This window comes from Chiloscyllium plagiosum, chromosome 2 (genome assembly GCF_004010195.1).
Source record: "Chiloscyllium plagiosum isolate BGI_BamShark_2017 chromosome 2, ASM401019v2, whole genome shotgun sequence".
In the NCBI taxonomy this organism is placed as follows: Eukaryota; Metazoa; Chordata; class Chondrichthyes; order Orectolobiformes; family Hemiscylliidae; genus Chiloscyllium; species Chiloscyllium plagiosum.
Window position 1 is genome coordinate 51,790,982 of NC_057711.1, and position 12,893 is coordinate 51,803,874.

Here is a 12,893-nt window from a genome sequence, read left to right on the forward strand (position 1 = left end):
TCCGACAACAATAACCAGGATTGCTTCAACACAGTCAGCTGCAGTGGCATCTCCTCCAGCAGCGGTTCCTCTGACGGGACAGAGCACTCGGCTTCACAACAATCAAACAGCAGCTTGAATGTGGAAAGCAAACCGCCCCACAATGTTAACTGATGTAAAGGATAAAACTCGCCTCTCTGAAAGAGAAGCCCTCAGTCACCGGGAGAGGAGGTGACTTTATAACCAACCTGCAGCCTTGTTTACTGCTCCAAGCCAACACGTGTCGAAAGGGGGCGGTACTCGTTATATGCTAGAAGTTGTAGATTCCATTCATTGGGAAAAAATTGGTTACAAGATCCTCAGTCTATGCAATGGACACATTAGAAAGGAGACCGGGATCTCCAAGGTGCGCCCTCCTATTAATTCGGCGAGTTGCATTGAAGGGCCAGTTTCGTGCTGTACATCTCTATGACTCTATTAGCACACATTTCACGATCTGCATCCCTTTAAGTGATTCTAAAACCTGTGTCACAGAACTCTGCGGGAGTACAGAAAACAACAATTTCCACTGACGTTGTTTTATTTTGTTCTTTTCACTGCACTTTACCTGGAATATTTCTGTTTATATACTGATGACACCAGTTGCTGTTCAGTTCGAAGTGCCGGTATCCTTACATCTGCCAGATGTATACTGCACATGATCCATTTAGGTGGGTTGTGTTCACAGTATAGTGTGCCATCTGCTAATGGCTATAAAGGTCAATCATTGAGAGACAGGAAATATTGTACATGGAGCTGCAATGTGACAATGAGAATTTCGATATTAACACCCTGTTGCCAGGCTGCAGTAACTGGCCATTGTGTTAATGCTACCAGTCACATGTCACCATTTCCCTCTCTGGCTAACTACTGTCTCCCAGGTGTGCGAGTCCATGTTTAGTGCTCTCATTTTTTTCATTCTTGATCAGAGCTTGGGTGCTTCACTATTAGTCTGGCATTGGCTCCCTAACCACTACAGTACGTAAACATGTTGAACTTAACCATCTTCCATCTTTCCATTTGTCCAAGGCTGCCTTTGATGGGTGAGTGCCAACCCATTTAGGAACTCTGCCTTTGAGAGGACTGTCACACATGTGAATGTACCCAGTCTGACCTAATCTGACCATAATTGGCCCATTTAATATACAGTAGTTGAATCATCAGCAGCTCCATGATCGAGATTTGAAATAGCGGAAATATGTGGAAAGTCCACCTACAGATGTACTCTAATGCCAGTTTTGAACTTCTTATGAAATAACAACTCTATTTCAATAAATGTTCTGTGACATTAATCACTTGCTTCAAGCTTATACCTGCCAACTGTTTGAAGGTATTAATTGAGATTTGACCACATCTATAGATGTCATGGCATTTAACTTATACAGATTAGGTTATCTATCTTTGGTTCAGTTTTCTGTCAAAAGCTGTTGAGTGAGAACCCCTACCAGAAGGCGAAGAAGGGCAAATGATGGTCAAACCAATGGAAATATAATAGCTCCAGTGGAAAAAAACAGAGTTAGGGAAAAGGTTACTTCCTCTTTTAACGATTAGAGACTGGCAATTACAGACCAGTCAGTCTCACGTCTGTCATCTGCAAGGTGTTAGAAAGGATTCTGAGGGATAGGATTTATGACCATCTGGAAGAGCATGGCTTGATTAAAGGCAGTGAGCACGGCTTTGTGAGGGGCAGGTCATGCCTCACAAATCTTATTGAGTTCTTTGAGGATGTTACTAGACAAGTTTTTGAGGGTAGAGCGGTGGATGTGGTGTATGTGGACTTTGGTAAGGCATTTGATAAGGTTCCCCATGGTAAGCTTGAACGTCAGGAGGAATGGGATAGAAGGAAATTTAGCTGTCTGGATACAGAATTGGCTGCTCGACAGAAGACAGCGAGTGGTAGTGGAAGGAAAATATTCTGCCTGGAAGTCACTGGTGAGTGGTGTTCCATAGGGCTCTGTTCTTGGGCCTCTACTCTTTGTAATTTTTATTAATGACTTGGATAAGGAGATTGAAGGATGGGTTAGCAAGTTTGCAGATGACACAAAGGTTGGATGTGTCATTGACAGTGTAGAGGACTGTTGTAGGCTGCAGCATGACATTGACAGGATGCAGAGATGGGCTGAGAGGTGGCAGATGGAGTTTAACCTGGATAAATGCGAAGTGATGCATTTTGGAAGGTCGAACTTGAAAGTTGAGTACAGGATTAAAGACAGGATTCTTGGCAGTGTGGAGGAACAGTGGGATCTTGGTGTGCAGGTACGTAGATCCCTTAAAATTGCCACCCAGGTGGAGAGGGTTATTAAGAACACATATGGTATTTTGGCTTTCATTAACAAGGGGATTGAGTTTAAGAGCTGTGAGATCTTGTTGCAGCTCTATAAAACTTTGGTAGACCGCACTTGGAATACTGTGTCCAGTTCTGGTCGCTCTATTATAGGAAAGATGTGGATGCTTTGGAGAGGGTTCAGAGGAGGTTTACCAGGATGCTGCCTGGAATGGAGGGCTTATCTTGCGAAGAGAGGTTGACTGAGCTTAGACTTTTTTCATTGGAAAAAAGAAGGAAGAGAGGGGGCCTAATTGAGGTGTACAAGATAATGAGAGGCATAAATAGAGTTGATAGCAGGAAACTTTTTCCCAGGGCAGAAATTGTTAACACGAGGGGTTATAGTTTTAAGCTGTTTGACGGAAAGTATAGAGGGGATGTCAGAGGCGGGTTCTTTTCGCAGAGAGTTGAGAGAGCATGGAATGCATTGCCAGCAACAGTTGTGGAAGCAAGGTCATTGGGGACATTTAACAGACTGCTGGATATGCATATGGTCACAGAAATTTGAGGGTTCGTACATTAGGTTTCCCTCACATGAGGATCAATGGTCAGCACAACATGGTGGGCTGAAAGGCCTTTTCTGTGCTGTACTGTTCTATGTTCTATGAACATACTGAAATTCCATTGTTCACTAGTCGATTCCCTTCAACAGGAATGCAGTGCCTCACTGATAATTTGTACGTAACCTATAGGAATAGATTTTATTCTCTGATATTATACCAATTAAATTAGCAATCTTATAATGATTTCTGGGATGCTTCTCATATTCTCATCATCCAAAAGTAAACTCTAATAATCTCAAACCAAAGCCAGTTACTGACAATTGGAAATCAAAACAGAAAAGCACTCATAGAATCCATACAGTGTGGAAGAAGGCCATTAAACCCACTGAAGAGCATTTCACCCAGACCCACCACATCCTTGTAACCCTGCATTCCCCGTGGCTAATCCATTTAACCTGCACAATTCTGGACACTATGGGCAATTTAGCATAGCCAATCCACCTAACCTGCACATCTTTGGACTGTAGGAGGAAACTGGAGCACCTGGAGGAAACCCACGCAGGGTGAATGTGCAAATTCCACACGGATAGTCACTCGAGGATAAAATCAAACCTGGGTCTCTGACACTATGAGGCTGCAGTGCCAACCACTGAGCCATTCAACAGACAAAATCTTTTAGAGATTAAAGAGATCGCGAGTTTAGGCAGATCCAACCTCTGAATCCATACGATTCTCAGAGAACCCACCTGGGAAATCTTTTGCGATCTTTAAAACCAATTAAGAGATTACACTTGGGGTGCTGACCAGTTGAAGAGAGTGGATGGCCTGCTGTGGCTGATGGCTCAGTCAGAGGGCCAGTAGCCTTCACAGCCTGCCATCTAAGGTAGAGGCTGTTTCTGCAGAATGGCACATGAACAAACTTCCCTGAGGTGAGCTCAAAGGAAGTATAAAACTGTCTGGGTAGTGCTCCCACCAGTGCAGTTCCTTCACGGCATTGACAGCTATTTGGTTTTCATCTATTGCCTAAATGGAGAGACATTTCAGGGTATTTTAAGGTAGAGGGATTTGGGTGAGCCCCTGTACGAACCACAAAATACTAACATGGGGGAACAGCAGAATATAAGAAAGGCAATTGGAATTTTAACATTTAATGATAAACAAATAGAGTATAAACATAGGGAGGTGTCGCTGCAACTGAATATGGCACTAGTGACAGCATACCTGGAGTTTTGTCTACAGGTTTGGTTCCCTTGCTTGAGGAGGGATACAGCTTTATTGGAGGCAGTTCCGAGGAGATTCACTAAATTGATTTCAGAGATGAGATGTTTGTCTAATGAAGGGAGATTAAACTCTCTGGAGTTTACATGAATGAGAAAAGATCTAATTTAGGTACTAAAGACACGAAAGAGAATTGACAATGCAAATGTAAAGAATATGTGTCCTCTTGTTGGACAATCTCAAATGTGAGGTCATAGTTTTAGGATAAGGGATAGTAGATGAAAGCAGAGGTGAGGAGAAATTTTCTGTCAAAGGGCTGTGAATCAGTGGAACTTATTATGCCACTGTGCAGTGGATGCTGGGACATTGCATAAATATAAGGAGGAGGTAGATAGATTTTCAATTGGTAATGGGTTGAAGGCTTATGGGGAGTGGGCAGGAATGTGGAGTTGAGGCTAAGATGAGATCAGTCATGATCGTACTAAGTGGCAAAGCAGGCTCAAGAGGCTGAATTGCCTACTCCTGCTCTTAGTTCTTATGTTCATGCCAAGTCATTGGGGATTTTATGAATCATAATTTCTTGTTCATCCTTGTTAGTATCTTTGATTTCCTGTTATACTTTACTTACCGTGGCTGACTGATCTTCCCTATTTCTTGTTAGTTATTGCTTTCTGTGTTCTCAATTATGAGCCTTCTGCTGCAACTTTTCAGCTTTTAGATAGGTTTTGCCTCTCTGTAGTCTGATGTTTAGTGGGACCTTGAATTTGATTTCTGACTAGTCCCTATCATCAATAAGCACCTTTTTAGGAATTTTCTCCACTCTGGCATCAGATCACTGCACAGGCCTTGTGGTTTATTCTTAAGAATGTACTATCGTTGAGCTTGACTTTGAGTTCTTCCTGTTGCTGACATCTAGTCTTGTGGGGCTGGTCACTACTTGCCATCATGTGAAGACATGAGGTCTACACTTTTATGAGTAAACATTAACAAGCATTATTAAAGAAGTATTATTACTTAGAAGGTATGATGAAGAGAATTATTGCTGCTGCGATCTTATAGACTCAGATTTAGATTAGATTAGATTAGATTACAGTGTGGAAACAGGCCCTTCGGCCCAACAAGTCCACACCGACCCGCCGAAGCGAAACCCACCCATACCCCTACATTTACCCCTTACCTAGCACTACGGGCAATTTAGTATGGCCAATTCACCTGACCCTGCACATCTTTGTGATGTGGGAGGAAACCGGAGCACCCGGAGGAAACCCACGCAGACACGGGGAGAACGTGCAAACTCCACACAGTCAGTCGCCTGAGGCGGGAATTGAACCCGGGTCTCTGGCGCTGTGAGGCAGCAGTGCTAACCACTGTGCCACCGTGCCGCCCTCCATTATTTACTTCCATGGGATCTGATATCACTATGACGTAGCTGTTTTTACACATGTTCAGTCGCTATTCCTGGAATAAAGATAAAACTTAAGCTTTATCTTACACCCAGTGGAGGGGTATCCAGAGGGAGAAGATTCTCTGTCCGAAAATCCCAATGAGGCCTCAAACTGAACCTACTCTTAACATTTTTGACTTTTCTCTCACTAACGTCTTCCAGACCACACAGGAATTGGAAGATTCTGCCTGAAATGCCAAGTAACATCAGAGGCATTAAATTTCAGTTGGTCTTTCTGTTTTTATTTGTAAACAAATACCTTGGCTCAGATTCAATAGGATTCGCGCAGAATGACAGAAGTTGCATGTTATCTTTTGCTAGTGCTGACACTCTCTTATGTAATCCCATTCCAAAAGATCATTCTATATTTTGGCTTTGCAAATTATTATCCCATTTAGATAACGTTTGTGCCTCTGACTAGTCACTCAAGATGAAACGTCTTTTGATCTGGCAAAATGTTTTCCTTCTGTTTTGATTCTTTCAAAAAGAATCCTCAAAGCCGAGTGTTCCCACTGTTCTCTCCAGTAGAAACAATCAATCATATACTCCCCTCACTTACCTGGTACTACTGTTGCTGTCAGATTTATCGGAAAACTGGACTGCATATCCATCTTATTCCTTAGTCTCCCTTTCTCCAGTCTTGCTTCCAGTTTTCCTTGTTTGCTTGCCAAACCTCTATCCCAAAAACACTCTCACATTACCGAAACCCCAAAACCTAATTGCCAGCCCCCATTCTTGATGACTAGTCCATATTGCTCTCTCCACCTGTGCATTTTGATTCACTCTAGTCTCTAGCTAACTTTAAATGGGAATTATTTCCATACAAGATGTGTGGGGGTGATGTCACCCTAAGCAGTAGGTGTGGTAACTGCATTTTTCTGTGGTAACAGCACTGTCATAACAGAGCACTCAAACATAATGCCACCACTTACAGAATAATCTCGGTTATCCGAACATCAATTATCTGAATTTTGGATTATCCAAACAAGATCCCAAGGTCCTGTAAATGCTTCCTTTGTTTATGATCAGATCAGTTATCCGAACAATCAGTTATCTGAACAAAATACTCCCCACCTATCTCATTCGGATAATCGAGGTTGTTCTGTGATGCCTATCTATTTCTCCTGTCACTCCCTCAGTTCCTTCAATTCAGCTTCCACCGGGTCAGCAGATCTGTGCTTGCGCTGTCCAACTCACTGAGAGCTTTTTTTTATTCATGGGATGAGGGTATTGCTGGCTAGGTCAGTATTTAGTGCCCATCCCTAGTTGCTCAAACACAGCTGTGGGTCTGGAGTCACATGTAGGCCAGACCAGGTAAGGATGGCAGTTTCATTCCCTAAAGGACATTGGTGAACTAGATATCTTTTTCTCCCTGACAATTGACCATGGATTTGTGGCCATCATTAGACTCTTAAGTTAGATTTTTGTTGAATTCAAATTCCACCATCTGCCATGGTGGAATTCCAACCCAGTCCCCAGATTGTTACCTGGATCTCCAGATTACCAGGCCAACGATAATAGTACTAGGCTGTTTATTGTCATATTTGTGACAGTGTGCTTGCTCTCTGTTCTGAATTTATTTTGACTTTTCTGCAGTTGACCATTCCATTCATTCTCTACCTTCTGTTAGCTATCTAAAAGAAGGTTTGTGGGCGGCACGGTGGCACAGTGGTTAGCACTGCTGCCTCACAGCGCCAGAGACCCGGGTTCAATTCCCGCCTCAGGCGACTGTCTATGTGGAGTTTGCACATTCTCCCTGTGTCTGCGTGGGTTTCCTCCGGGTGCTCCGGTTTCCTCCCACAGTCACAAAGATGTGCGGGTCAGGTGAATTGGCCATGCTAAATTGCCCGTAGTGTTAGGTAAGGGGTAAATGTAGGGGTATGGGTGGGTTACACTTCGGCGGATTGGTGTGGACTTGTTGGGCCGAAGGGCCTGTTTCCACACTGTAATGTAATCGAATCTAATAAAAAAAATCTAATCTAATCTATCTCCAGTATATTGCATTGACTTGATTCAGTTCTTTCTGCCACAATATAATTAGTACACCTTCTGTAATGGTTTCTCCTCCCTGCTCCTACATATCGTATGTGACCTCCTATGACAGGTTTAGCAACCTATATGCTGCTCATTACTGATGTCCTTCCTAAACTAAGGAACAGCAGATATATGGAAGCACTACTATATGTAAGATTCCTTCTGAGCCACTTACCACCCTGACTTGGACATCTTTTGCCATTCCTTTAGTGTTCTTGGGTTGAAATCCTGGTGTTCACCCTCCCTGGGTGTTCTGGGTGTACTTACACCAGAAAGACTGCAGCAGTTCAGGATGGCAGCTCACAGCCCATAGCAACAAGAAATGGGCAGTAAATGCTGGCCCAGCCAGCAACTCCCATATCCCATGAATAAATTTTTAAAAAATACTTCACGGGAATGAGGTTAACACTAAGTCCTTTTCATCCTCCACTTCTATTCATCAACATTCTATCATTCTCTAACCCTCTACATAATCAATTTTAATTTATCTACTGATCTCTTTGTGATGGGGTGGCACGGTGGCACAGTGGTTAGCACTGCTGCCTCATAGTGCCAGAGACCCAGGTTCAATACCCGCCTTGGGCAACTGTGTGTGGAGTTTGCGCATTCTCCCCGTGTCTGCGTTGGATTCCTCCGGGTGCTCCAGTTTCCTCCCACCGTCCAAGGATGTGCAGGTTAGGTGAATTGCCCGTAGTGTTAGGTGAAGGGGTAAATGTAGGGGAATGGGTCTGGGTGGGTTGCTCTTCGGAGGGTTGGTGTGGACTCGTTGGCCCCTGAAGGGCCTGTTTCCATACTGTAAGTAATCTAATCTAATCTCAACCCCTCTTACCTGTGCAACTCATTAAAACACTAGTTGCCTTTGCATCTATATTCTCTCCATTATTTCAGGCTGCAGGGCCATTAGCTGTTATAGATCCACTTTACTATTTCACTCAATAACTATCCTACTTTCTTGGTCATTAATCTAAGAGTACTCAATATTTGTGGGAAGTGAATTTGTTTAATTCTTCAGTTTCTTTACTAACTCATCATTACTCTGTGCTGTTGATAACTAGCAATAAAAAGACATAGTCACCAATAGCCCTAACAGGCTTTTGAGCTGCTCTCCCATCAGAGAGAGATAAGGTACTTGAATTATTTGGAAAAAAAATGGAGGAAATGGAATTGTTCACCTTAGGTCAGAGAAGCTTAAGGGGAGACCCAGGAAAAGTATTGATATTAAATGAATTAATAGAGAAACTGAGAAACTGTTTGTTTTGGCAAGCAGGCCAAGAACTAGATGTTATAAATTTGAAATAAATTACAAAGTAAGTTGCCAATACCATTTTCTCCTTGTCTTGTAGTAAATCAATTGTTGTGAAACATTTTATATGATCTTAGCTTTAGCTCACATATTGCCTTCTACATCCAGCTTTAATCTCTTTAATTCTAGTTATACAATTGTCAGATGATTTCCTGGGTTGTAGCTAAACTCAATTTTCCATGCGCATTTATGAGCATAAGTCTGAACATGAAGTCTCTCATAAATCATTACTATTGGTCATAATCGATATGTGACAGGATCAAGGTATTCTCCATGATCTCAAAGATAAGTTAGGTTGCCAGGAAATTAGCCATTCTTTAATGGACTGCTTTTTAATGCTGTTTCCTGATGAAGGGCTTTTGCCTAAAACGTCAATTTTCCTGCTCCTGGGATGCTGCCTTTTCCTGTATCACTCTAATCTTGACTCTGATCTCCAGCATCTGCAGTCCTCCCATTCGTCTGCTTTTTAATGCTGGTCACCTTTTTAATTGCCATTAATTGAATACTGTGACTTGCCCATAAAGCCTTTGATGCCACACAAATGTTATCTGGTATGTTCTAATTGACTATATTAAAACTAATTTTAAACATTTACATCAGTAATAGAGCCGACTGAGGCTTTACTTCATTGTTTGCAACTGCACACACAGGTGAATGGCTCTGAATAACTATCCCATGCACCCATCACTTCAGGCACCACGAAATGAACATAGCTGAACAGTTATAATATCTGAAAACTCACTGTAACAACATAGGATGTGAGTAGGACTGTATCAGGAAAAGGACAGTGTAATCCAGTATAACATGCTTATGGGCAAAACATGCAACATTCTGCAAATCTTAACAGTGTTGCATTTGATTTAGTCCAATGACAAAACTATCCAGGTGGAAATAATATGGAAACTACAAACCATCTAGTCAAACGTTATAGTCAGAATGAAGATCACTGGGCCCACAGTGTCTGAAGAAGGGCTTATGCCCGAAACGTTGATTCTCCTATTCCCTGGATGCTGCATGACCTGCTGCGCTTTTCCAGCAACACATTTCCACCACAGTGTCTGTACCTATTTGTTCATACAGCAGATAGCAAGGAGGGGGGATAAGGAAGAAATGATAGTTGGAGATAAACCCCAAAGAGAGACAACAGTCGTATATAGAAAGGAGTGGATAACTAAGGCTAGGAGAATGAATAGCGATTAATGGGGACTGTTAGTGGTTAACAGTGGATTGTGTGTAATAGCAGGCCATGTGATGACAAGGCCTGATGTGTGGGGTTGGGGGTAAGAACACGGGAGAGCTCAAGCCCTAAAGTTGTTGAACTTGATATTGAGGAGAAAGTGAGGACTGCAGATGCTGGAGATCAGAGCTGAAAATGTGTTGCTGGAAAAGCGCAGCAGGTCAGGCAGCATCCAAGGAGCAGGAGAATTTTATTGAAAGATAGTTCCATAAACTCCTATGCTAGTCAGTCTACTCATACTTCTCTGTAAATGTTTCCAGCATTCACAAGATTAAGCTTCAGCTTGCTTTGAGCTCCCAGTGTGTTTCTCTCTTCCTCTCTCCTCTTAACTTCACTGGGTGCCCTTTACACCCAGTGGGCCACAGCTCTGTGACATAACTGCAGGATTAATTCATGGTCCTAAGGCCTTTACACAACAAGGAAGTCAAAGATTTAATCTCTGGAAGTTGGTTGATGCTACAATGAATAAAGACTATTTTGTCCAACAAAACTTACATTAAAGTAAATAATAATTCAATATGATACATAAGTAAATCCAATTTTTTAGCTTTATCTGCACAGTTGATGTATAATTGGGTGTATTTTGTAGTTTCCCTTTTATTTCAAAGTCAATAACTTTTGAATGTAAGTGGTCAATTGAAATTTATAATGTAAGAAATATCCTGCTCAATTACTTCAATACTAAGGTCACGTTCCATGTGCAATCTTCCGGTAGCTTTCAAATAATAAAGCTATAATAAAAATGAATGTTGATGAGTTTTGATTTTAGCTTATATTTTTGTTACAATTGCTGCAGAAAGCCAATGGATCTTTCCCTCATCAAATCGCTTCGTGCAATGATCAGAGGGCAGTGCTAACCATTCGACAGTAACTTGGAAACAACAGTAAACAGAAGGTCATTCTCAGATTCGCACTTCCGGGAAATTGACCGGGGTTATTTTACACAATGGTCACACTGCAGTTTATGAGTCCTGTTTCAAACTTACAAAACCAGTGAGGTACTGTAGTGGAACGAATAATTGCGGACGGTGCCGGTTGCTGTACTTGTTAAATTTGTTCTTAGTGTTCCTGCCCCATTGGAGGACAGGAGAGCCCATTGCAAACAAAAAGGAATCTCAAACTCTCCGGTGAGTGCTCTTCTTAGAAAATAGAACTTAGGAAAAGTCAGGTTTCACTTGGCACAGTCGAACCTGGCCCAACTTACCTAATGAATTTCAAGATTGTAAAATATGTATTCATAAATCTTCAGGCGATCCATTGATGAATTTACATATTATATACACAAGGGAAGCGACATGCAGTTTTGAAATGAGAATAATCGATTACTCTATGCTCTCGGAATGTGTAAAGCAGTAAATATTCAACTTGTTAAATCGTTAAACGTGTTAAATCTTTTCATGCAGAGCTTGCGAAACACTTGTCACAAAGAGAAAATGAGAGACAGCCGCTACTTGAACGATTTTTGCTCTTTTTAGCAATGCTTGTTGAACTAACACCATCAGATTTAGGAACCGAAGTAGACCATTCGGCCAGTCGAGTCTGTTCTACCTTTAAATCAGATCCACAACTACCGGGGGTCTGACCCATAATTCCAATAAATGATCACAGCTAAGTGAAAGCAATACTCAAGAAGCTTGACACTATCCAGTCCATTTGTTTGACATTAGATCCACAAACATCCACTCCCAACAACACCAACGCTCAGCAGAAGCAGTGTGTACCATCCACAAGATGCACTGTTGAAATTCACCAAGGCCCCTTAACAGCACCTTCCAACCCACAGCCAGTACTATCTAAAAGGACCAGGCACGACCACCTGCAAGCTCCCCTGCAAGTGACTCAGTATCCTGACTTGTTTCTGTGCCGTATGACTCTACATCGCCATTCATTTGCTGTCACTGGGGTGGAAATCCTGGAATTCCCTCCCTAACAATATTATGCAGCTATGTATTGATTGCAGTGGTTCAAGATGGCAGTTCACCACTACCTTCTCAAGAATAACTGGAGGTGGCCATTAAGGCCCTTAAAAATCTTGTTTCAATAAGGTGACTCCTCATGCTTCTAAATCCCAATGAATTCAGGCCCATCCTACCCAACCTTTCGTCTTAAGAAAATCCCAACACACTGGGCACCAACCTAATGAACTTTCTCCTAAGTGCCTCCAATATCAATATATCTTTCCTTAAATAAGGGGATTAAAACTGTTCATGCTATTCCAGGTGTGGTCTAACTAGTGCTGTGTATAGTTTTACCATTACTCCCCTATTTTTTAAATATACCCTTTAAAATAGAGCCCACAGCCCATTTGCCTTACCTTTAATGAACTTGGAAGATAGATTTTTGTGATTCATGAACAAGGACCCTGAAAACCTCTGTGCTGCAGCTTTCTACAGTCTTTCCAATTGAAATAATATTCAGCTTTTCTATTCTTTCTGCCATTATTAGCTATCATCAACCTGTGGTGGTGAGTCCCTGAGAATGGGAGATGAGAATAATCCTGATCACCATTGCATTAACTCCTGAACCCACAGAGATTATTATAGGTGAGGTCTTCTCACAATAGTCTGGGATAACATTTGAGATTCAATGTTTATTTCCTTTAAAATAATTAATTAGCACTTCGAGCTTAACTATTGCTAAGGAAAATGCAGAATCCAGTCTTGCAGAAACATTGCAAGTTACATCTTTAGCCCAAACAACCCATGGAAAATTCAGCCTACCAAGGAGGGGGAACTGGAAGTATTGTTGCATTCAATTCAAGTAGATTTTGTATGATAATATGCTAGATGAATGTTAATAATGTGATGCGTGGC

At 41.9% G+C, this 12,893-nt stretch overlaps 1 protein-coding gene across 5 annotated transcripts in view; it reads left to right on the forward strand.

The window, feature by feature from the left end:
* The first annotated feature begins 11,004 nt into the window (after nucleotides 1-11,004).
* fam81b (family with sequence similarity 81 member B) overlaps nucleotides 11,005-12,893 on the forward strand; it is a 105,071-nt gene continuing 103,182 nt past the window's right edge. For all 5 annotated transcript variants that reach the window (XR_006314508.1, XM_043709604.1, XM_043709612.1 and 2 more), the window contains exon 1: nucleotides 11,005-11,207. The gene's annotated coding sequence lies outside the window, so the exon portion shown is untranslated. The remainder of the gene's footprint in view (nucleotides 11,208-12,893) is intronic.